General features: G+C 44.6%; 1 protein-coding gene across 2 annotated transcripts in view; it reads left to right on the top strand.

Moving 5' to 3' along the window:
- The window catches only part of GLRA1 (glycine receptor alpha 1), a 469,611-nt gene that overhangs the window by 352,553 nt on the left and 93,049 nt on the right, over window positions 1–24,009 (top strand). The window lies entirely within an intron of this gene.

Genomic DNA, 24,009 nt, shown 5'->3' with positions numbered 1-24,009 from the left:
GTGAATGTGGAGGAAAGGAGGGGCTTTCTTTACTCATTCCAACTATCCATTCACGAGTGTCCTCCTCTCCAGAGGGTCAAAGCATGAGGTTAAATATGTATCAGGACCCAATATTTAAAAACGGCCTACCCTCTGCATTAATTGGGCTTTGCCACTTAAAGAAGTGCTAAGTCTAGTTTTGTGATCATTTTTGACCCAGGGTTCAAAAGATAATGAGCCAAGATGGAGGGAGAGGAGCTCCATGGTGCTCCTTCAGGCAAAACATAACTGGTTGCCACCTCGCCATCCAGAGCCGTTTGTCCCCAGTTTCTGATCAGCCTATGCCCCTGCAGCAGACTGTTGGTGGCATTATAGCTCCCTAGCTGACAAATGTCCCCATTTGCACCTTGCAGGGACTGTGCCTATTGCTTTATTGAGTGAGTAACCTTAAGGGTCAGTGTTCATCTCTTTGGCTGTTGTGCCAGAGCACCTTCCCCTATGCAGACAATGGTCCCTGTTGAGGTGGTCTCTGCCTGCTCCATCTAGATCCTGGGCATCACTGAATCTCCTGTGCCCCTCAAAACTGTGGGCCTACACCAGTGGCACAAAGTTTTCTCAGGGAAGCAGTCAAGTCTAAACCCCAGTCCCTTTGAAACCAGCAGACCCTGTCTGGTTTTGAGGGTTCATAAATTCTGCCTTTAACTTTGATGGTGGTGGACATGTTCTGTTCCCTCACAAATAAAAACTACACTGACAAGACTGCCTTTCTGTACATCACAATGCCCTCAATCCAAACTCACAAGATCAGCCATCTTTGGTGAGGAAGATGTCTTTGCCTACTAATGAAGACTTGATAAAGCACCAAGTCGAATTGTTTGCTACAGGGAAATTATGGTCCATCCAACTTAAGCAAACTGGAATATGTTGCGGTACAATTTAATATTATGCAATACTGAAAATGTCCCTATGATGGAATTCATGTTAAATTGCTGTTAAGTGACCTGGTGTTTCTTGCATGATTAAAGTATTGTTATGTAAAGCGTTCTGAAACCCAAAGTGATTAGTTTGTACTATATAAATAAAATGCTTAATATGAGCAATATATAACAATGTCCCATCTCAGATACAGAACCAGTCTTCTTCTACCAGGTGTTTTCCACTCTTGATAGATAAGTATCATGTTACAAGAACCTCTTAGCTGTCTCCAAACAGGTGACCATGGCAGGAGTTTGTGATCCCTGAGTAACGTTAAACTTCACTAGACCTGTTGTTTCTCCAGGTCACATTGAAATATAAATTATCTCTTATCCTGTTCCATCATAAATAACCTGCAGGACCACAACTCACTTGGGTAAAGCTGGAAAGCTATTATATCACCCATTACTGCTTCAGCATGTGCTTCCCTGTCAGTGGTATTCGTAATGTAAGCCCGGAACTTCCTGTCTGCACCCAAAAGATGATGGGACTAAAAGAAAATGTGTAGGTCAGGGCTTCACTTGACCAATGGTCAACAAAAATTATATTAACACAAAAATGAAAACATGACAGCACAGATGCCATTATTAGATTCTCACAATGGCAGTATAGCATATAGCGAGGAAAGAGGGACCCTGATGGCAGCAGATAACCTACAGTGTGAAAAATGAGCATAAGAGGGCTAACAGACAAGTAATGACACTGCAGACTGGCATCTATCCTACCAAAGGAATGATATTCACTGAGGTATGGCTTACATATGACAGTGTGGTACCAGAGTCTCCAAGGAGTGTTATCTATCCTAGCATGAGAAATCATATCCTTTATGAATGGCATAGAATGGGGGGGAGCCAAGATTATGGTTGTAGGGGTAGTTCAGCCCCCACACTGGTTTGACGAGAAACTAGCAGGATGGTCAAGTGATTAAGCAGGCCTGTCGAGAGGCCAGAATGGCGGTAAATGAACCGGGTATTGCGGACCACTCGGAGCATGCAGAGAAATTCTTCTCACTTACAAAGGAGTCAGAAATGTCTGATGTTGCCCTGAGTAATGTATCCGGCTCTCAATCCACCAGGTCTGGTCATAGCTTGAATGAAACATCAAAGGACTCAGCTGACCTGGTTGAGGGAGTCTCCGCAGGCCCACAGGTGGGAGACAAGCAAACTAGGAGGAAAAAGAAGGCCAACTTTAGGTTAATAAGCTTAGGGGAAGGAAAGCGAATGCACTCCCATGCTCCCTGAAATGAGATTATTCAGCCGTGCAGTTGATGTATACAGAGGGACCTGGGCAACTGGCGACAGTTCAGCTATCAGGGGGTAGGCAGCTTGCCCCAATGCCTCTTCAAGTGTGCCTACATTGGGTCTCATCTACAGCTCCATCACGCAACTGCAGGAGGAAACCTATACGGTGAGCAGCAGTGCTCAAATTGCTACAAAACAGTTGAAAGGGGTGGTTCGTAAAGGTCAACAAGATGTGTTCTGAGATTGGGGAATGGATCAATCTCCACCATTGAAGATAGAACAGCTGCAGTGGAAGTGGATCTGGGGGCCCTCAAGGGGGAGATAGAGGCATAAGAAACCCAACTGACGGATGGCATGTGGAAGTTGGTAGAGTTTGAGAATATACAGCGCCCTAACAAACTTGAGATTCCTGGGAATCGCAGAGGGGTTTGAGGGCAATGACATCCAGGTATATATGCTGTTTCTCCTCAAGGGGGCCTTCCCAGAGTTGTCCACTTGGAATTGAGACCTCGACGTTCAGCGGGTGCACTGATTTCCATTGATTCTCTGGAGACGAGAAAATACCTCCAACCTCAGACCAAGAGCAATTCTTGAATATTATGGCACTCTTTTGGTCAGGCAAGTGATCTCTGAAAAATCACGACTGGATGCAAAGCGCACTTTTGATGGCCAAACTTTCTTCATGAGTGCTGACTTTTGCCAGGTTAGGGTTGAAAGGGGGTGGTGGTTAAGACAATTAACAAGAAATTAGCATTTCAAGATGCTGGATGGGAAGCCTGCTTGATTAAAAGTGATCATTAAGGAACATATTAGGTCTTTTATCTCAGAAAACAAGGCAAAAGTATTCTTAAAAGAGCTGAGGGTGGGAGCAGAGTTGGAAGTACAAGGTCTTTACCATAGCTGACTGGATTTTTTCCTTGGAGTTTGTTCTCCAGTTTTTCTTTGTGAGTAGGCTTTCATGTTCTTTTTCTTATGATTTCATTATAGCTTATGTAGCTTATGTATCTCTCTCCTTCTCTGTTCAAGGTGTGGGTCTACATGCCGCTGTTCTGTTTGAGTTATGAGAAGGATGAGTGCCTGTGTTTCACCACCTACATAATTAGAAGACATATTGTTAGGGGTAGGGGTTGAGGAGCTGTGGAGGGGGTAGGATGAAAGCCATTGTTCAGGTTGTTCAAGACCGACTGCCTAAGATGGCAGGAGGGTGGGGAGGGTTGGGGGGAGTGGGATGGGGGATTCGGGGTTTTGGGCTTGGGGTCTGTAGGGAAAAGGTCTGGGGTAAGACGGGAGTGGTGGTGGTGGTGGTTGTGGTAATGGTGGTTGGGGGATCAGCATGAGAGGAGACTAATGAACACATCTGTATGAGGGAGAAAGAAATGGTGCTCCATGTCTCACTGTTACGGACAGATCAGATGAAATTTGGGGAGAGGTTTTCCATCACTGTTGGTGCGGCACGATTACCTATTGCAACACTTAACAACGGTAACAAGAGGTGTAAGGTAGCCTTGGACCTTAAATTTCTGCAAGCGGATATCCTCTGCCTGCAGGAAACTCACATATAGGGGGGTGTAGAAGAAATTTGCTTAATTATCTAGGTTTCTCACTGGTGGTAGGCACGACTCAGGGGACCATAACTCAGGGGGTGGCCATCTTGGCGCAACATCATCTCTTTGGTTTCAGGAGTAGTTTGACAGACAGACATGTGAAGAGTGCTATTACAGAACTTAGGGACATAGGTGGTTTCTTACGATTTGTTCAGTTTATGGCTCAATTCTGCATGCTTTGACAGGCTTTGGCACAGTGGCCTACTCCAATTATTATTGCAGGAGATCTTAATCTTGACATGGCGGGGGTCAACTGGTGAATAGATTTGGAAGGTACAAGGGTTGTAAACCTGAAGTTTTTCGCTCTTTTGATTGATGCCTGGCCAAAGATTAGGCCAGCCAACCCTGGTTACACTTATTATTCAGTGTTGCACAGGAAACATGTTCCACAAGACAATTTTTTGATCTCTCGCTCTCTATTACATGGATGTCAGATGAGAAATATGCAAGGGTAATGTCTGATCATAACCTGCTGCTTCTTGAGTTTTTCTAATGGTCCCTTGACCTGCCGCTTGTTAATTGGACATTTGAAAGAGCGCTATTGCTGGATGCAGAGTATGTCTCACATATGAAGGAGTGGATACCGGAATTTTTGAGTATTAATGTAGGAAGCGCTTCACTGTCAGTGCTCTGGAACACTTTCAAAGCTGCGGTTAGGTTTGAGGCAATTACCTTTAGCCACGGGAAGCAAAAGAAGAAGGGGCTGCAGTCAAAAAAACTGCATGAAGACTTGGAAAGAGCAGAGGTCCAGTTGATCGGAGGAAAGTCAGGTGAGAATTTGGGCAACTTTAGCAACACAAAAGGATGATGGACGGAGTGCTGAACAAAGCAAACACTCACCCCCAGTCACAGATCTGGGTTTAATCCATCATTCTTTTGCTCACCATGCCACCCCAGTTTGGACCCAGCCATCTGCAAATCAGTCTTGATCCTGTTCCTCATGGGAACAGTCCAGCCCGAACTGCCAAGCCAGGTCCTCCCTGGACTGGAAACAAGCATCCTGGGACCGGTTTCAGAGTATCACCCTTCATCAGCCAGGCTAGCTTGAATCCAGTAGCACAGTGAGCACGGGACCCACGTCTGGACATACCCTTTCCACTTAGGGCAACTTTAGCAACACAAAAGGATGATGGGCGGAGTGCTGAACAATGCAAGCACTCACCCCCACTCACAGATCTGGGTTTAATCCATTGTTCTTCTGCTCACCATGCCACCCCAGTTTGGACCCAACCATATGCAAATCAGTCTTGACCCTGTTCCTCATGGGAACAGTCCAGCCTGAACTGCCAAGCCAAGGGGGAGGTAGAGGCACAAGAAACCCAAGTGACGGATGGCATGTGGAAGTTGGTAGAGTTTGAGAATAGACAGCGCTGTAACAAACGTGAGATTCCTGGGAATTGCAGAGGGGGTTGAGGGCAATGACATCCGGGTATGTATGCTGTCTCTCCTCAAGGGGGCCTTCCCAGAGTTGTCCACATCCTGGGACCGGTTTCAGGGTATCACCCTTCATCAGCCAGGCTAGCTTGAATCCAGTGGCACAGTGAGCACAGGACCCACGTCTGGGCATACCCTTGCCGCTTAGGCAACTTTAGCAACACAAAAGGATGATGGACGGAGTGCTGAGCAATGCAAACACTCACCCCTAGTCACAGATCTGGGTTTAAGCTGCAGTTAGGGGTGAGGTAATCACCTTTAGACGCGGGAAGCAAAAGAAGCAGGGGCTGCACTTGAAAAAAACTGCTTGAAGACATGGAAAGAGCAGAGATCCAGTTAATCGGAGGAAAGTCAGGTGAGAATTTGGGCAAGTCACAGGCGGCTGTGAGATTGGTGAAGGGGCAATATGCATTTTGTCTTCTCAGCAAGCTGCTGGCAAATTTTTGGCATGGAGACAGGAGTGCCATGAGTATAGGGAGCTTGTTAGGCACCTGCTAGCAATGCTCTCAACACAAGGAGTCCCAGGGAGAGATCGATGAAATCAGGGATGTGCAGGGCAGGTTCATTGAGGATCAGGCTGGAATTAGGGAGGCTTTTTCGCTAATACTATGATAGACCTAATTAGTATGAATTAGATGATGCAAGGAGCAGGGTAAGTGGAAATTCCTCAACAGATCGTCGTTGAATTGCCTATATTGGGAAGATAGAGGAGTAATGGATGCCCTGGTGTCAGATGAGTAAATAGAGTTTGCCCTAAAAGAACACACCTCTGGGAAAGCTACTGGCACAGACAGGATTCCTCTTGAGTTTTATAAGACTTTCTTCCACCTGCTTAGGAAATTTTTAAGATCAAGCTGTTTCTCTGGGTTCAGTCTGAACATGTCGCACCAGAATCCTGGTCCACGGCTACTATTGTAGTTTTCCTCAATAAGGGGAAGCATTCCAAGGATTTGGGGTGATACCAGCCAATTACGCTAATTAATAGTGACGTCAAATTATATTTGAAAATTCTTGCCTCCTGACTTAGTAAAGTCATTGGTAAATTATTTTCATTGTGGCAACATGGTTTCATCCCTGAGGTTGGGACTACAGACCATATCCATCGAGTGATTACATTGTCTGACCATGCAGGTGTCACAGGGGAACATTAACATTGGTTTTGTTGGATGCTGAGAAGGCATTCAACAGGGTATCTTGGAGCTTTTAATGAGTTACAATGAGGAAGTGTGGCTTCGGCCAGGGTTTTATCAATGCAGTATAATCTCTATATTATAACCCTACAGACAGGATCCAGGTCCTGGGCCGGCAGTCTGGTCCACTGCAGATCCCAAGGGGAACCAGACAGGGATGTCCTTGATCTCTGTTATTGTTTGCCCTATATAAAGATCCATTGCTTAGGAAGCTGGGGACCAACTGCTCTATAATGCCTGTACACACATTGGGAGGGAATACAAAGGTTCTGGCTTATGCAGATGATATTGCGGTTGTTACTCCGGACCCTGGCCCAGCACTGGAGGAGATTGAGCAAGAAGCGACAGTCTTCAACAGGGTTGCAGGATCACTTAACCAGGATAAAACCCCAGTCATGATTAATAAATATCTGCAATTGCAGGATCCTAGGGTGGTAGAGGAGGCCACATATCTCGGTGTCACCATCACAACTGATCTTGATAGCTGGCACAGATCAATCTAGCTCCGGTCCTTGGTAAAGCAAAGCAGGATTTTCAGCCTATCAACAACCTGCATTTACCTATTATCGGCCGCAGTAATGTAGTAGAAATTATTTTTCTGCTCAAGATTTTGTATCTATTAGAGATATCCTGAAAAAATTGGACAAGGTTGGTTTAAAGACCTTGATAGTTTGGTGGGGAGATTGGTGGGCTTATGGTAAAATTCGTAGATCTTTAAAGCACTTAACTTTGCCCAGAGAAAGAGGGGTGGGTGGTACCGAATTATAAGCTGTATTACTGGGCGGCGGCCCTACAGTTTATACACCTTCTCGTAGGGAGGGAAGGTGAAGATCGTGGTGCAGTAAGGCAGTCCTTCTACCCTTGAGTTGTTGATAGGTGATGAGGCTCAGCAGTGCCTGTTATGGCAGATTGAACACAACTACTACAAGAAGGTTCACTTTAAGACATTGGAGGCAGCCCACAAGATTTGGACAGCTTTACATAAAAAGATATGGATGGGTCAGCTAAATTTTTATACTCTGCTTCCGCTAAACAGTACGCTCCCAGGGATTTTTAGGGACTCGTATACTAAGGGCTGGGTAAAGGCCAGGGATAAAAGGCTGGGTGACTTTTTTGTTAATGGTAGTATAGTCTCCTTTGAGGAGCTCCGTTCGAGGTTCGAACTGAACCATAGGGATTTTTAAAATAACTACAAATTCAGGCTTTTCTGTATAGGAAAGGTGGGGGCAGAGCATTTTTTCTGACATTAAGATGGTGAGTTTACAAGGACGCGGGCAGAGTGCTCAATTAGACAGCTCTACGAGGGCCTGCATCCCCTTGCTGGTGATGAAATGAAAAAATAACAGGGGAGGCGGAACGAAAGGCTTGGATCCACGGATTGTTCATTTTTTGAGTCACTTTAATTGTTGCGCACTGTTCTGTGTTCAGCCAGACTACAAACCCAACATTATAAAACAATTTTCGATCTTTATTATACCCCCGCCAAGACTGCTAAACGGTGAGGTCAGACTGGCAGTTGTTGCCCACGCTGCCGTGAAAAGGCAGCTGATTTAAATCATGTGTTCCATCCTTGCCCCAGGCTTGTGCCACTTATTAAGGGGGGTTGATCGTTTTTGGTAGGGTCATTGGGTATTAATGTCAGCCTGACCCCCCAAATGGTCCTTTTAGGAGTCCATAACAATTCTGCTCCCAGGTCTCTCCAACTCTTTATGTTTGTTGCAATGGCAGTGTTAAGACACTGGATTTCATCAGCATGGTTAGAAAAGAACAACCCCCACCCCCACCACCCCATGCAGCAGCATTGGTTTTCAAGACTTCTGGTGCTATCCTGTTTAGAAAGGGCCATATATTCTCACAAGGGTAAGAAAGGGAGGTTAAAGGGGGAAGGATCTGGGCCAGCCTTTGGGACTGGGTGGACTTGAAGGGAGTGGGATAGTAACATAGTAGATGGCAGTGCCTCATGCTATATGTATGATGATAGGCCTACTTGTTGTAGGGCTTTGTGGGATTGATATGAGATCAATGGGATAACTTATAGGAGGTTGGCCTACTTCTTTTTTGCTTTCTTTGTCTCCCTTGTGGCATTAGGACAAGTGTATATCTTTACCTCATTGGTTGGATGTATTTATATCTTGTATAATTCTTCTCTGGTCCTATTAAATTTGAAAATGTTTGCAATAAAAAAAAAAGAAGAATGTCATATGAATTACTTTAAGAAGACATACTATAAGGAATATATACCACTCTGGTGTAGAAACAGATCGACAGAGGAATAACTACATGTCACACCTAGACCGTGGATCCCCCGGAGAAGGACAGCTATTCTAAAGTAAGGACAAAGTTCCTATGAGAAATAGCATTTGTTCTACAATAAGGAAACTGATACCAAGAGGAAAGATCTATTCTACGGCGCAAAAACATATTCCCCAATGAATGGCATATTTTGGTCAGTGAGGAAAAAGATGCTCGAGGAACAATATGCATACTAAAGTAAGAAAACAGATTGACCGACCCCTTATGCTCTTGCATTGGCACTGTTGGGAACCCCCGAGAGGGCAATGCATCGCCTCCATGGTAGAACTAACCATCTGACATGCGGCAGGGCTTCAAGCTATGGGAGACCTTTACAGGGACAGAGAGCTCTTCTCATATGAGTCCATAATGGCAGATGAAGGCTTGCCCCTGGACACTTCCTCTTACACAATTCCCTGATTAGGGCTTTGGGACATGCATTTGGAGACATGACACATGAGTCCCCACCGATCTCACTCTGCAATATCTTCACATACTGAGCCAGGGCAAACACCTGGCACACTGGTTGGCAGATCTGGGCCTGCTGCTGGCTAAATGGCTCACCACTTGCAGGTGGAAGTTGTCTGCCCCTCCGTTCCTTACAGCCTGGGAGCAGTTGACTACTGCCTGGCCATAGGTGGAGAATGTTGCCCTACATAGAGAAGATAATTCTCTATTATATCCCATAGCCAATAACTAGGATACTATCATGACTAACCTGCAAAACGCTACGCATGCAGCTTCGGCAACACTGAGTGACCCATTCATCAATGGGGAAGTGCTGACAGAGGGGGAGTAGCACATACCTCTACCTGGAGAGCAACCCCACACCGCCCACACAGCTTCAAGATCCACCTACACTAACGATATTTACAGACCATCTCTCTTTCATTCTTAGCTGCCCCCACTATTGATGGCATTGTACAGGATCGCATGGGGAAGGAAATGGTATCGAGGCACTGTTTGGCTGTTATTGTTACTGCTATTGCTATCTTCAGGAGAAAAAAAAATATGAGAAACTATTTATTTTTGCAACTGTGAAATGCTAATCCTTGTAAGTTGTGACCACTTGTAACTGACTACAGCTCCTTCAAAACGCAGCCACGAATCCACTATAGCTGGATACTATATAAATAGACTCCTGTCTCTCTGCACACTGCAGTGACAACCGATTTATATTCACCATGCTGCAGCCTCACTTGTCACTTCGAGATGCAATTGTCATTTGTATAGCAGTGTGCTCCCTCACTATTTATACAAACGGATTGGGATATGGAAAATGCAATAAACAGATTCAAACAAAAAAGAAAACAGATTCATAGAGCGTTGGCACATCTGTCACAGTATGGAAGCAGAGCCACCGAAAACATGTCTGCTTTCCTACACTAAGGAACCATTAGAAAACATGCCTCCTGAGCAGTGGCAGAAGTAGTGCAATTAGGAAATAGATCCCTTGGGAAAAGCAGCTACCCTACAGTAAGGGAACAGATCCATTGAAAGGCAGCTACATACAGTAAGGGAACAGATCCATTGAAAGGGTAGCGGTCCTACAGTAAGGGAACAGATCCATTGAAAGGCAGCTACCCTACAGTAAGGGAACAGATCCATTGAAAGGCAGCTACATACAGTAAGGGAACAGATCCATTGAAAGGCAGCTACCCTACAGTAAGGGAACAGATCCATTGAAAGGGTAGCGGTCCTACAGTAAGGGAACAGATCCATTGAAAGGCAGCTACCATACAGTAAGGGAACAGATCCATTGAAAGGCAGCTACCATACAGTAAGGGAACAGATCCATTGAAAGGCAGCTACCCTACAGTAAGGGAACAGATCCATTGAAAGGCAGCTACCATACAGTAAGGGAACAGATCCATTGAAAGGCAGCTACATACAGTAAGGGAACAGATCCATAGAAAGGCAGCTACATACAGTAAGGGAACAGATCCATAGAAAGGGTAGCGGTCCTACAGTAATGAAACAGATCCCTCGAAGAATGGCATATGCATACCGGTCCAGAAACAGAGGTTCTGAGACAAAATAGATCAACAGAGCTCTGCTGTGTTCAGGTCAATCTCTCATGATAGAAACTTACTACATGCACAGGGAGACTGGTGGGGCTGCTGCCTCTTCAACAATCAGATTATCACTCATTCATCGTGTCATTCAATGAGGTTCGAACCTGGAATCCAAAGACGCTCTTGCAATGAATACTATATCAGCCATCTTTAGAGAGGCTTACAGGAACCCTGTCAAACATTTTTTTTAAACTGACGTCAAATAATTCAATTTACAGCACATTTTTTAATATACTGAATAAAGTCCATGGATATTATAAGCAGTTCTAAAGGGAATTATTTACATTTATCCCCCCACACATATCTTAGAGTACACCGTAGCTCAGAGGATCATTATTCGTCAAAACATGGAATCATGTTTGTACCTGTGGAAAAATTGTGCTTCTATCACAAAAATGCTGGGTGTACAATGTGTAAATATATTTGTGCCAGTCGCATAAACTGTGCTCCACCGAAAAGGATGGCAATCAAAATTCCTCGTCACATACAAATATCATCACATTGGTGAATGCTCTGGATGCCAGTTATGTGGCGTGTGGAGCCAGCATGTGTGAATGTAAAGTTATTACCCTCAGACTATCTCCATAGTACCTAACGCATCCTTCTCAGTTTCCACACTGGCAATGTATTTGGCAAACGATTTTTCTACACCTACTGTGTATAAAATACACATATCTCTGACAGTTTTCACAATAGCACTAGAGCGGAGTTGCTTCCATTTGTGGAGCACGTGCAGTGGTACCGGGGTCCAGAGACATGAGGGCCCACTGAACCCTGATTATTACATGCATTTAGAATTTAAACAGCAGCCAGGAGCATTTCCTTCCTTGCACTGGGGCCCGTGACACACTGGCTGCGCTAATGTGCAAGTGCAGCACACTTGGGGATGACAGTTTTCATATGATCCTGCACATAAAGCATATTTGCCAATTTCTAGAATTGTTCTGTATTTAAAACCCACATTGCCTTGCACGTTACTCATTATATAAAGTATATACCATGACAGAAGTTCTATTACCCTGTATTTGAAGCATACTTTCATGCCATACATATTTCTTATTGATTGCCCAAAATGTAAAGCGCACATTGACGAAACAGTTTCCAGTAAACTTCCGGGGCAATATGCCCATTGCATATTGTGCAAGTGAAGCCTGGCATGGCATGACTGTATGCCATTGTAGACACGTGCAGTACACAGATTGTCTACCCAGTGCCCTTTGTTTAAAGAACACATTTTCGTCCTGGCTTATGCAGTCTCATTATGCACTTCCTGTTACTGGCGGCCTCGTATTCTTCAAGAGGCCCCAGCATGGCCACACATCAAAAGTCTACACATATCACATGAGCTTCGCCCTTTTCCATCACAGACCCCAAATACTTTAAAAAAATCTCCCAGATGCAGTGCTTAATTTGTGCTAGTTGTTTCCGGTGCTGAGCACCAACACTTATTTTTGAGGGCCGGCGCTTTTTCTTCTGCCTCAAGCATTTGCTGCGAGCAAAAGACACACATGGGAAAAACGAGGAAGAGAAAAACGAAAAGGCGTCACAATGGGAGAAAGCAGAAAGCTGTAAAAGTGAGCTGAAGGGACAGGGAGTGGCTTTAAATGGATTGACGAGGCCCGAGAGGGCTTCAGGATTACGCAGCCTCAGTATTCCGTGTTCCCACATGTAATTGCAGCAGCTGCGTGTAGGAGGGCTTTGGGCACCAGCATGTTTTTATTTACAAATTAAGCTCTGCACAGATGTAGTCATCAGCAACTCCATACACTTTCATGCAATCTCTCATATGTAATGGCGAGAGCGTCACACTTTAGAACTGGGGAACCAGGTTTGAATTCCAACGATGTCTCAATATCTTGTGACGCTGGGCATATCGCTTATATCCCCCGAAACAAACTGAACTGACCTTGTGCATTGCTATCTGGTGCTTATATAAAGTGGTCTAATGCCGTTAGGTCATGTTTTCACTATATAGAACTTTAAAAAAATCTAACATTGAACCCTGTTCTTAATCCCTTTGTTGGCAGGCCTTTTCCCCCTCAGATGGTAAGCCTTTTTTTGGCTATTTGGGGCCGTTCGCGCTTAGGCCCTCATAATTTTTTCTCCACATAAGCTACCCACGCCAAATTTGGGCCCTTTTTTTTAAACATCCTAGGGATTCTAGAGGTGACCAGACTTTGTGGGTTCCCCTGAAGGAGACCAAGAAATTAGCCAAAATACAGTGAAAATTTCGTTTTTTTTTTTAAATGGGGAAAAAGAGCTGCAGAAGAAGGCCTGTGGGTTTTTTTCCCCAAAAATGGCATCAACAAAGGGTTGGCGGGGCTAAAATCACCAGCATCCCAGCTTTCAGGAACAGGCAGACTTGAATCAGAAAACCCAATTTTTTAAAACAAATTGTGGCATCTTACTGGGCCATACCCCATTTTTATTATTTCTTGTGCTTTCAGCCTCCTTCCAATTAGTGACAGAAATGGGTGTGGAACTAAAGCTGGATCTCAGACAGGTAAACATTTCTGAAAAGTAGACAAAATTCTAAATCCAGCAAGGGGTCATTTGTGTAGATCCTACAAGTTTTCCTACAGTAAATAACAGCTGAAATAAAAAAATATTGAAATTGAGTTGAAAAAAACAGCCATTTTTCTCAACGTTTTACTCTGTAACTTTTTCGTGCAATGTCAGATCTTTTAAACCAATATACCATTACGTCTGCTGGACTCTTCTGGTTGTGGGGATATATCGGGCTTGTAGGTTCATATGGAACCCTAGGTACCCAGAGCCAATTAATGAGCTGCACCTTGCAATGGGTTTTCATTCTATACCGGGTATACAGCAATTAATTTGCTGAAATATAAAGAGTGAAAAATAGGTACCAAGAAAACCTTTGTATTTCCAAAATGGGCACAAGATAAGGTGTTGAGAAGCAGTAGTTGTTCGCACATCTCTGAATTCCAGGGTGCCCATACTTGCATGTGAATTACAGGGCATTTCTCAAATAGATGTCTTTTTTCCACACTGTCTTACATTTAGAAGGAAAAAATGTAGAGAAAGACAAGGGGCAATAACACTTGTTTTGCTATTCTGTGTTCCTCCAAGTCTCCCAATATAAATGGTTCCTCACTTGCGTGGGTAGGCCTAATGTTTGCGACAGGAAACGCAACATGGACACATCACATTTTTACATTGAAATCTGACGTGTTTTTTGCAAAGGGCCTAGCTGTAGATTTTGGCCTCTAGCTCAACCGACACCTAGGGAAACCTACTTAACATGTGCATTTTTTAAAACTAGATACCGAGGGGAATCCAGGATGGGGTGACTTGAGGGGCTCTCATCAGGTTCTGTTACCCAGAATCCTTTGCAAACCTCAAAATCTGGCTAAAAAACACCTTTTCCTCACATTTTGGTGACAGAAAGTTCTGGAATCTGAGAGGAGCCACAAATTCCCTTCCACAGGGTGCTCACCCAAGTCTCCTGATAAAAATTGTACCTCACTTGTGTGGGTAGGCCTAGCGCCCATGACAGGAAGTGCCCCAAAACACAACGTCGACACATCACATTTTCCCAAAGAAATCAGACCTGTTTTTTGCAAAGTCCCTAGCTGTGGATTTTAGCCTCTAGCTCAGTCGGCACCTAGGGAACCCTACCAAACCTGAGCATTTTTGAAAACGAGACACCTAGAGAAATCCAAGATGGGGTGACTTGTGGGGCTCTCACCATGTTCTGTTACCCATAATCCTTTGCAAATCTCGAGATTTGGCCCAAAAAACACTTTTTCCTCACATTTCAGTGACAGAAAGTTCTGGAATCTGAAAGGAGCCACAAATTCCCTTCCACCCGGTGCTCCCCCAAGTTCCCTGAAAAAAATGGTACCTCACTTGTGTGGGTAGGCCTACCGCCCACGACAGGAAATGCCCCAAAACACAACGTGGACACATCACATTTTCCCAAAGAAAACAGATCTGTTTTTTGCAAAGTGCCAAGCTGTGGATTTTGGCCTCTGGTTCAGCTGACACCTAGGGAACCCTACCAACCCTGGACATTTTTTTAAACTAGACACCTAGGGGAATCCAAGATGGGGTGACTTGTCGGGCTCTCACCAGGTTCTGTTACCCAGAATCCTTTGCAAACCTCAAACTTTGGCCAAAAAACCCTTTTTCCTCACATTTCAGTGACAGAAAGTTCTGGAATCTGAGAGGAGCCACAAATTTCCTTCCACCCAGCGTTCTCCCAAGTCTCCCGATAAAAATGGTACCATACTTGTGTGGGTAGGCTTAGTGTCCATAAAAGTAAATGCCCCCAAACACTATGTGGACACATCAAAATTATCAAATACTAAACTACCCGTTTTTGCTGGGGGGGGGGGGGGGGGCTAGATTTTGGTCCTGGGCTCAGCAGCCATATTGGGAAACCTACCAAACCCAAACATTTCTGAAAACTAGACACTGAGGAAATCCAGGGAGGTGTGATTTGCGTGGATCACCAAATGTTTTCTTACCCGGAATCCTCAGCAAACATCACATTTTTCCCACATCTCTGCACCAGGACAAGTTTCCTACCACCCAACGTTCCCCTCAGTCTCCCGGTAAACATGATACCTCACTTGTGTAGGTGGTCCAAGTGCCTGTGACAAGGAAGAGCCAAAAACAGGTCAAAATTAAGGGGGAACCAAAGCGGATCCAAAAGGGCAGTTTAAAAATAAAACATTTTTAGGATGACAAGTGGGGCAGAATTTTTATCGGTATAGATGAGACAATGCTGGGTGGTAAGAAATTTGTGGATTCCTGCAGATTCCAGAAGGTTCCATCACAAAAATGTGGAAATAAATGTGTGATTCCCAGCAAAGTTGGAGGTTTGCAGGGCATTCTGGGTAAGAAAATGGTGCAGGTGCGTGTGAAACACACCACCCTGGACTCACCCAGATGTTTAGTTTTCAGATGTGTCTTTGTCTTGTGGATTTTTCTACATGGCAGTGTCTCAAAGTCCAAAAAGTACAGCCCTCACCATTCCAAGTGGGACGATTTTGAGATAGCCAACCTCTCATGGCCCAAATGTAAAACCAAAACCCAAAATGATCAAATGTCCTCTTGCTTGCCGTAGGATAAGATGTTTTAGTGTGCGGGGAGAGAGCTGAGTAGTAGACTTTCTGCCTCCTCCCCGGGTGTGGATCGGGGGTAACTGCCCCATCTGCCCACTGGTGGACAGAACAACTTTGGCCCCATTTATTTGGGCTGGGGTTATGGCCATACCCCCACCCTCTTATTCTGAAAAAGAAAATCTTCCCTGTCTCTGGTGGGCTTTCTGCCCCCTTTGGGGGTAGGTGGGCCTTCCAAAAATAGGCCGATCTGCCTCCAAAGGGCCAACCCGGGGGCAGATCGGCCTCATAGAAATAGGCCAATCTGCCCCCCAAGAGGGCAGATTCGCCTATAAACAATTTGCCCCCCCACCCCGGGCAGCGACCCTTGCCTAAGGGGTCGCTCCCCTTATCAATATAAATAAGAAAAAAAAATCCCAGGTACCTAATGGATTCTGCCCCCTCCCCGGGGGCAGATCGGCCTAATTAATATAGGCCGATCTGCCCCCAAGGCCTAAAAACAAATTGCCCCCCCGGGGAATGACCCTTGCTAGGTCGCCCCCCTTATCAATATACATTTTTAAAAAATCCCTGGTGTCTAGTGGCTTTTGCCCCCTCTGGGGGCAGATGGGCCTAATTAATATAAGTGGATCTGCCCCCAGGGGGGCACAAAAAGCATAATAAAAAAGTTACCCTCCTGGGAGCGACCCTTGCCTAGGGGGTCGCTCCCCTTATCAATATAAAAAAAAAAAAGGGGGCAGATCGGCCTAATAAATATAGGCCGATCTGCCCCCGGGGGGGCAGAAATGGCCTTACAATAAATTGCCCCCCTTGGGGAGCGACCCTTGCCCAAGGGGCCGCTCCCCTTCTTTCTTTGCCTAAAGTAAACAAACTCCCTGTGTCTAGGGGGCATTCCTGCAGCACCATCGCTATGCAATGGTGCTGCAGGAATGCTCAGAGAGACATGAAAAGGGAAGAAAAAGCCTTTCCTTCCCTTTTCATGCCTCTCTGCCTCCCTTTCCCCCCGTACCGAGGAGAAACTAATCAGTTTATCCTTGGGTCGCGCTGGAAACGGGAGTTGAGCTCTGATGATGTCAACATGTGTTGGCACGCTGACGTCATCAGATATCACTGGGGAGGTGGAAGGGGAAGCGATTCCCCTTCCAGCCCTGCCCTTGGGGGGGGAGGCCCTCGGGGGGGAGCGGCAGCGCTTTCCCTGAGGGCCTATACCAGGACGTAATGGTTACGTCCGTGGCGCCTCAGCGCCGCGGCACCAGATGTAACCATTACGTCCATGGTGGGAAAGGGGTTAAAGGGGACATTGTCTTAATAGAAACTTGTAGGCTCATAGCAGATTATAGTCTAACTTCAGAAAACCCTACAAATATGTTTTTCTTTCCGAATCACCAACGTCACACAACTCAGTAAAGTTCCACTTATTTCATTAAAACCGGCCTCATATCCTTTAGTTTAGTCTGTCACATTCAACTGTCAGAGGTCTCACCTTTTCTCAGATCACAGGCCTACTGCACACCCGTGAGGTGACATCTGTCCTTCGCAGAAGTGAGAAATGACTGAAGGGAGTACAAACACGACAATCATATATGCGAGAAATATTATTGTTGTTTGGAACTTTTACTTTAGCCATCTCTTACCTCATTCTGTTCAACAGTTTACAACACCTTTTCCATCACTCGCCTGCAGATTTTCACAGGAATACTCACATGACCTCCTTTTCCATGCACCATCCCTGACTCATACTGAGGTACCAAGCCTCTCTTTACAGGGACCCCATAGTTAAGATTCCACTTTATGTTGACCTCGTATCATGCTCCACCCTTCACAAGAGCAGTAAAACATGCCTGCACCCAGTTCTTCCTAAGCCAGTAACGCAGGATCGCACAAAAAGCCCACCCCGGTGCCGGGCTGGAACTTAAGGGATGAATGACAATACATTGCATGCCTTTACCATGCTTGATTGCGTATATGTATTGGCAGTATCAACTCTTTAGTCATGTAATTATAATTAGGATTCCTAATTACACAGGATTAGGATTTTACACAGACATAGCGCCAAAATGCCAGAACGGATTTTTATAACATTTGACAGAAATGTAGATTATGTTGTTGAGCAGGCCCTTTTTGTTGTTTGAGGTAAATTGGATCAGTAGTTGTTAAGTAATAAGGGAAAAACCCTTAGTGATATTTTGGGCCTTGGTATACCACAGTACTATCGAAGTATACAATGGTACACGGCAATGAAAACAGAAAATGATTGGATAATGAAAGCTCCTAAAAAAGAAAAAGGCTGCCAGATTGTTTAGATTGTACTTTGCATTTGTTGTGTGATGATAACTGGAATCTACGTTATTGTTATGTTTCTAATGTGTAGGAAGGTATAAGTTAGTTGAGCAAACTCTGTAGAGGTAGGATGTTTGTCGTTTGCAAACTCCTTTTTGTGCAATAAAAGAAAGAACGTTCCTGATTCAATGAGTGCGACTCTATTTTTGTGATGCCTCACCTGCAAACGTGCATAATATTTAGTGCGGTGTAGTCTTGCTATTTGAGCTTGCACCACCAGTAAAGAAAGTGTACCACCTGTAGTACTGTATAGGTATTGGACCGCCTGTAGTAGATAGATGGATGGATGATAGATAGATAGATAGATAGATAGATAGATAGATAGATAGATAGATAGATAGATAGATAGATAGATAGATAGATGTTTTTTGAAGTTTATGGAGTACACCTGTACTTTGTCCAAAATCACGTGGTACCTATAGAAATCAAACAAAAATATATGGAAAAAGACACTCTAGGACATGCCACTGCACTGTACACCACTGCACTTTATGCCACTGCACTCTACCCACTGCACTGTATGCTACTGCTCCCTATGCCACTGCACTTTATGCCTCTCTACTCTACACCACTGTACTTCATGCCATTCTACTGTACTCTCCACCACTGCTCTATGCCTTGCCACTCCATTCCATGGCACTACACTCTATACCAGGGTCTGTACTCTACACCACTGCACTATATGCCACTCTATTCAAATCTGCATCACTGAAGTATACGTCACTGCACTCTACGCTACTGTAGTCTATGCCACTCCACTCTGCATCAGAGTAATCTACGTCACTGCACTCTGCACTACTACTCTCTGTGCCACTCCACTCTGCACTACTCTACTCTAGGCCACTGGTCACTACATCATTGCTCTCTACTCTAGGTCACTGCAATCTATGTCACTCTACTCTACTTTGCACCACTATACCGTAGGACACTGCACTCCATGCCACTGCACTTTATGCCACTGCACTCTTTGTCACTCTACTGTACACAGTGCCACTTCAATCCACGCTGGTCCACTGTATGCCACACTGCCTACTACACTCTGCACAGTGCCAGTCTACTCTAACCACACTACTATATGTCACTCTACTGTGTGCCATTTCAAGCCACTGTACTCCATTCAATTCTACTCCTCTCTACTCCACTGCACTCTATGCCACTGCACTCTACTCTGCACTATTGCACTCTGTGTCACTCTAATGTACCCCACTCTACGTTATACCACTCTACTCTACCTCACTTCACTTCACCACTCTACCACACTTCACTGTACCCCACTTCACTCTATGCCACTCTACTCTACTGTGCACCATTCTACTCTATGTCACTGTACTCTATTCCACTGTACTCTACTCTGCACCACTCTACTCTACGCAACTGCACTTTATCCCACTGTACTCTACACCACTTCACTCTACCCCCACTTTACAGTACCTGACACCACTCTACTGTACCCCACTTCATTCTTTGCCACTCTACGGTATGCCCCTCTACTCTATGCCACACTACTGCACCCCACTTCTCTCTACCCACTTGACTCTTCCCCAGTTTACTGTATGTCACTCTACTCTACAACACTGTACGCTACCCCACTTCACTGTATGCCACTTCACTCTTTGCCATTCTACTCTATGCAACTGTACTCTATGCTACTGTACTCTACTTCACTTCACTTTATGCCACTCTATTTTATGCCACTCTACTCTCCTCCACTTCACTCTACCCCACTTCACTTTATGCCAGTGTACTGTACGCCATTCTGCTCTATGCCACTACAATCTCCCTTACTTTACTCTATGCCACTCTACTCTACATCATTCTACTCTACAGCACTCTACTCTATGCCACTCTAGTCTATGCCACTCTAGAGCATGGTACTCCACTCTATTCTATGCCACTCTACCCCACTGTACTTCACTCTATGCCACTGTACTTTATTCCACTGCCATCAACTCTGCTCCACTACACTCTAGGTCACTTTATGCCTCTGCACTGCATGCCACTCTACTCTACTCTGTACCTCTATATTTTATGCTACTGCACTGTAGCCATTCTACTCTTATCTGCAGCATTCTACTGTATGCCACTGCACTCTATGCCACTGCATTGTATGCTACTGCACTCTACACAACTCTATTTTGTACCACTGTACCCTATGCCTTTGCACTCTACATCACTGCACTCTACTCCATTACACTCTACTCTGTACCACTGCACTCTATGTCACTGCACTATACTTTGCACCACTCTACCCTAGGACACTGCACTCTATGCCACTGTTCTCCACACCACTGCACTGTACAACACTGTACTCCATGTCAGTACACTCTACAGCACTCTACACTACGACACTACACATTGTCCTTCACAGTACGACACTCCTTCACTGTACTCAGACATTCAACTCAACAACACTGCACTCAAAGCACCACACTTAGATTTGAAACACATTTAATAAAAAATAAAAAAAACATTGAAATTCAATGAAAAAACAATGGTTAAAAATGAGTTACAGTTAGGAAATTTGATATATTATTTCTATGAAGAACAAACAAGCTAGAAATTCTAAAATTATAGTTATAACTTAAAGTTATAATTTATGCCCTGGGCACAATTTACTATACATCACACACCTCCATTATACAGTGCTGTTAACTTGTTAGGCAGACTACATTACTATAGCACGCCCTGCTATCATATTGTATCAGTTATACCATGTTAATTCATAGTATTCATTGCAACATTTAAGACATCTGAGAAGACATCATGTTTGAGAACACAGTTCATGGTAGCAGGGAGAGTACTGTACGACAAGGCCCTCCACTATACAACACACCACTCCACTCTACTCCACTATATGACACACAATGCCACTCCACTGTATTACACTTTACTCCACCGTACACTACACCACTCCACTACACTCTGTTCCACTGTACAATGCTACAATCAAGACACTTGACTTTATGACACTGTCCTCTGTTATACTCTACAACACTCCAATTAACAACACTCAACTAAATGACACCCAACACTACAATCGGAAACACATTTTTATTAAAAAATAAGAAAATAAATACATTTAAGAAAAAAGCCCAAGGTTAAAGCTAAATTATAGTTAGGAAACCTTTATTTATTCTTTCCATACAAATTTAATGTATACTATACATTATACTACACATACTACATAAATAGTTCTTGTAGTGTGTAAAGTGACAAGACTTTGTACAGAAGTTCAGGACTTGTACCAAATTGAAGATGGTGCATAAATTAGAAATGTAAGTTATAACTATAGCTTTAGAATTTGTAAAGTTTGTGTTGTTTAAATTGGGTCTGTATAGGATAAATAAATAATGTTTTCCTAACTATAACTCAGCTTTAACCTTTGTTTTTTATAAATACTGTTAGAAATGGGGTCTCTAGTTGGCAGTGGTTTGCACCCTGTCCAAGTCACTCTAGTCAGGGTAAGGGAGTCACACAGTTAAGATAACCCCTGCTCACCACCTTGGTAGCTTGGCATGAGCAGTCAGACTTATCTCAGAGGCAATCTGTAAAGTATTTGCACACACACGCACAGTAACACAGTGAAAACAACACAAAAGGACTCCACACCAGTTTAGAACAATAGCCAATATTTATCTGAGTAAAACATGACCAAAATGAACAAAGATACAAAGTTTTAAAGATTAAATCTCAGGAAAGCGCTTTGAAACACAATAGCTCAAAATGGGGTTATCACGACGTCTTGACAGAGTAATTCCCAACAGTACGATGCCACTTGTGAGGGAGTGTGGGCTGGTCATGGAGTAGCACGGACCCTAGACATAGTACCTTTGGAAAACGAGGAAACAATGTTGGTGCAGTGAGTTGGGGAGTTGAGGCATCTCTGGGGCCGGTGCAGCATTGGTTCCTTACTGCTACCAGGGAGGTGAGGCGTCAGTTCCTTACTACGAGGCAGGAAAGGTGAGGCATTGGTTCCTTACGGTTGCAGAAGAGGTGATGCGGCATCCGTGGTGAGGCATCAGTTCTTTACGATATGGCGGGGTCAATTAATCCAGTAGGTCAAGACGCGAGGCATCAGCTTGGCGATGTCTCAATCACACCAGGGGGCCACAGATGCGGCAACGGATTCGGTGTCATGGACACAGTGACACAGCACTTGGGACTCACTCTGTGGCGGGACATCGGAGGCATTGCAGTAGCGTCAGGCCTGTGGCGGCGGTGGCTGACATTTCACTCAGTAGGTACAATGGCTCCGGTGCAGGCAGTGGCATGGAGTTAGACAGACGCGCCGGTCTGAAGTCATTCTGGAGTTGATGTACTTGCTTTCTTCTTGGTTTCACCAGCACTCACTCCCAAGGGCACAGGATCTGGATTTGACACCACTTTGTGAGTCAGGACTCTCAGCAAGAGAGCCCAGGTGCTGGCAGATGAAGTCTTTGACATCCCTGAGACTTCTAACAGAAGGGAAGCTCAGTCCAAGCCCTTGGAGAACTTTTGGAAGCAGGATGTTGAAAGCAAAGTCCAGTCCCTTCACTCTCAGGACAGAAGCAGGAAGCAGCAGGCCAGCACAACAAAGCAACAGGCAGATTGGCAGTTCCTCCTACGGCATCTAGCTCTTTTTCCTGACAGAGTATTCTCAGTCTAGAAGTGTTCTAAGGTTGTGGTCTCAGAAGTGTAGTAGTTATACTCATTTCTGCCTTTAAAGTAGGCATTCTTCAAAGGAAAGTCTTCTTAGTGCACACAACCCTGCCTTTCCTGTCCTGGCCCCATACACACTCCTGGGGGTTGGAGACCGCTTTGTGTAAGGACAAGCACAGTCCTATTCAGGTACAATTGTCAGCTCTTCCCACCACTCTAACCCAGGAAGACCCATCAGAATATACAGGGCACAGCTAAGCTCCCTTTGTGTGACTGTCTAGAGTGGATTAATAACAGCCCAACTGTCATCGTGACACAGAATTGTATGCCACAGCCAGGCAGAGGCACAGAATGGTTAAGCAAGAAAATGCCCACTTTCTAAAAGTGGCATTTTTAAACTTACAATTTAAAAAACAACTTCACCAAAAGATGTATTTCAAAATTGTGAGTTCAGAGACTCCAAACTTCATATCTCCATCTAATCCCATTGGGGAATCACACTTAAAAGACATTTCAAGGGAATTCCCATGTTACCCTGTGGGAGCGATAGGCCTTGCAATAGTGAAAAACTAATTTTGCAGTATTTCACTATCAGGACGTGTAAAACACACCAGTACACGTCCTACCTTTTACATACACTGCACCCTGCCCATGGGGCTGCCTTCGACCTACCTTAGGGGTTTCGTACAAGTAGAAAATGTTTTCTGGCCTGGCAAGTGGGTGCACTTGCCAGGTCAAACTAGCAGTTTAAAATTGCACACACAGGCACTGCAATGGCAGGCTTGAGACGAGTTTGTAGGGATACTCATGTGGGTGGCACAATCAGTACTGCAGACCCACTAGTAGCATTTGATTTACTGGCACTGGGCACACACTGTGCACTCTACTAGGGACTTATTAGTAAATCAAATATGATTATCATGGATAAACCAATCACTAGTACAATTTAGACAGAGAGCACTTGCACTTTAGCACTGATCAGCAGTGGTAAGGTGCCCAGAGTCCTAAAGCCAGCAAAAATGAAATTCACTACAGGATCAAAACAGGAGGTCAGAAGCAAAAAAGGCAGGGAAAACCCTGCAGAAAGATATATAGATAGATAGATGGATAGATAGATAGATAGATAGATAGATAGATAGATAGATAGATAG

Source organism: Pleurodeles waltl, chromosome 7 (assembly GCF_031143425.1).
Source record: "Pleurodeles waltl isolate 20211129_DDA chromosome 7, aPleWal1.hap1.20221129, whole genome shotgun sequence".
Taxonomy (NCBI): Eukaryota; Metazoa; Chordata; class Amphibia; order Caudata; family Salamandridae; genus Pleurodeles; species Pleurodeles waltl.
This window is presented reverse-complemented; position numbering and strand designations above follow the sequence as displayed.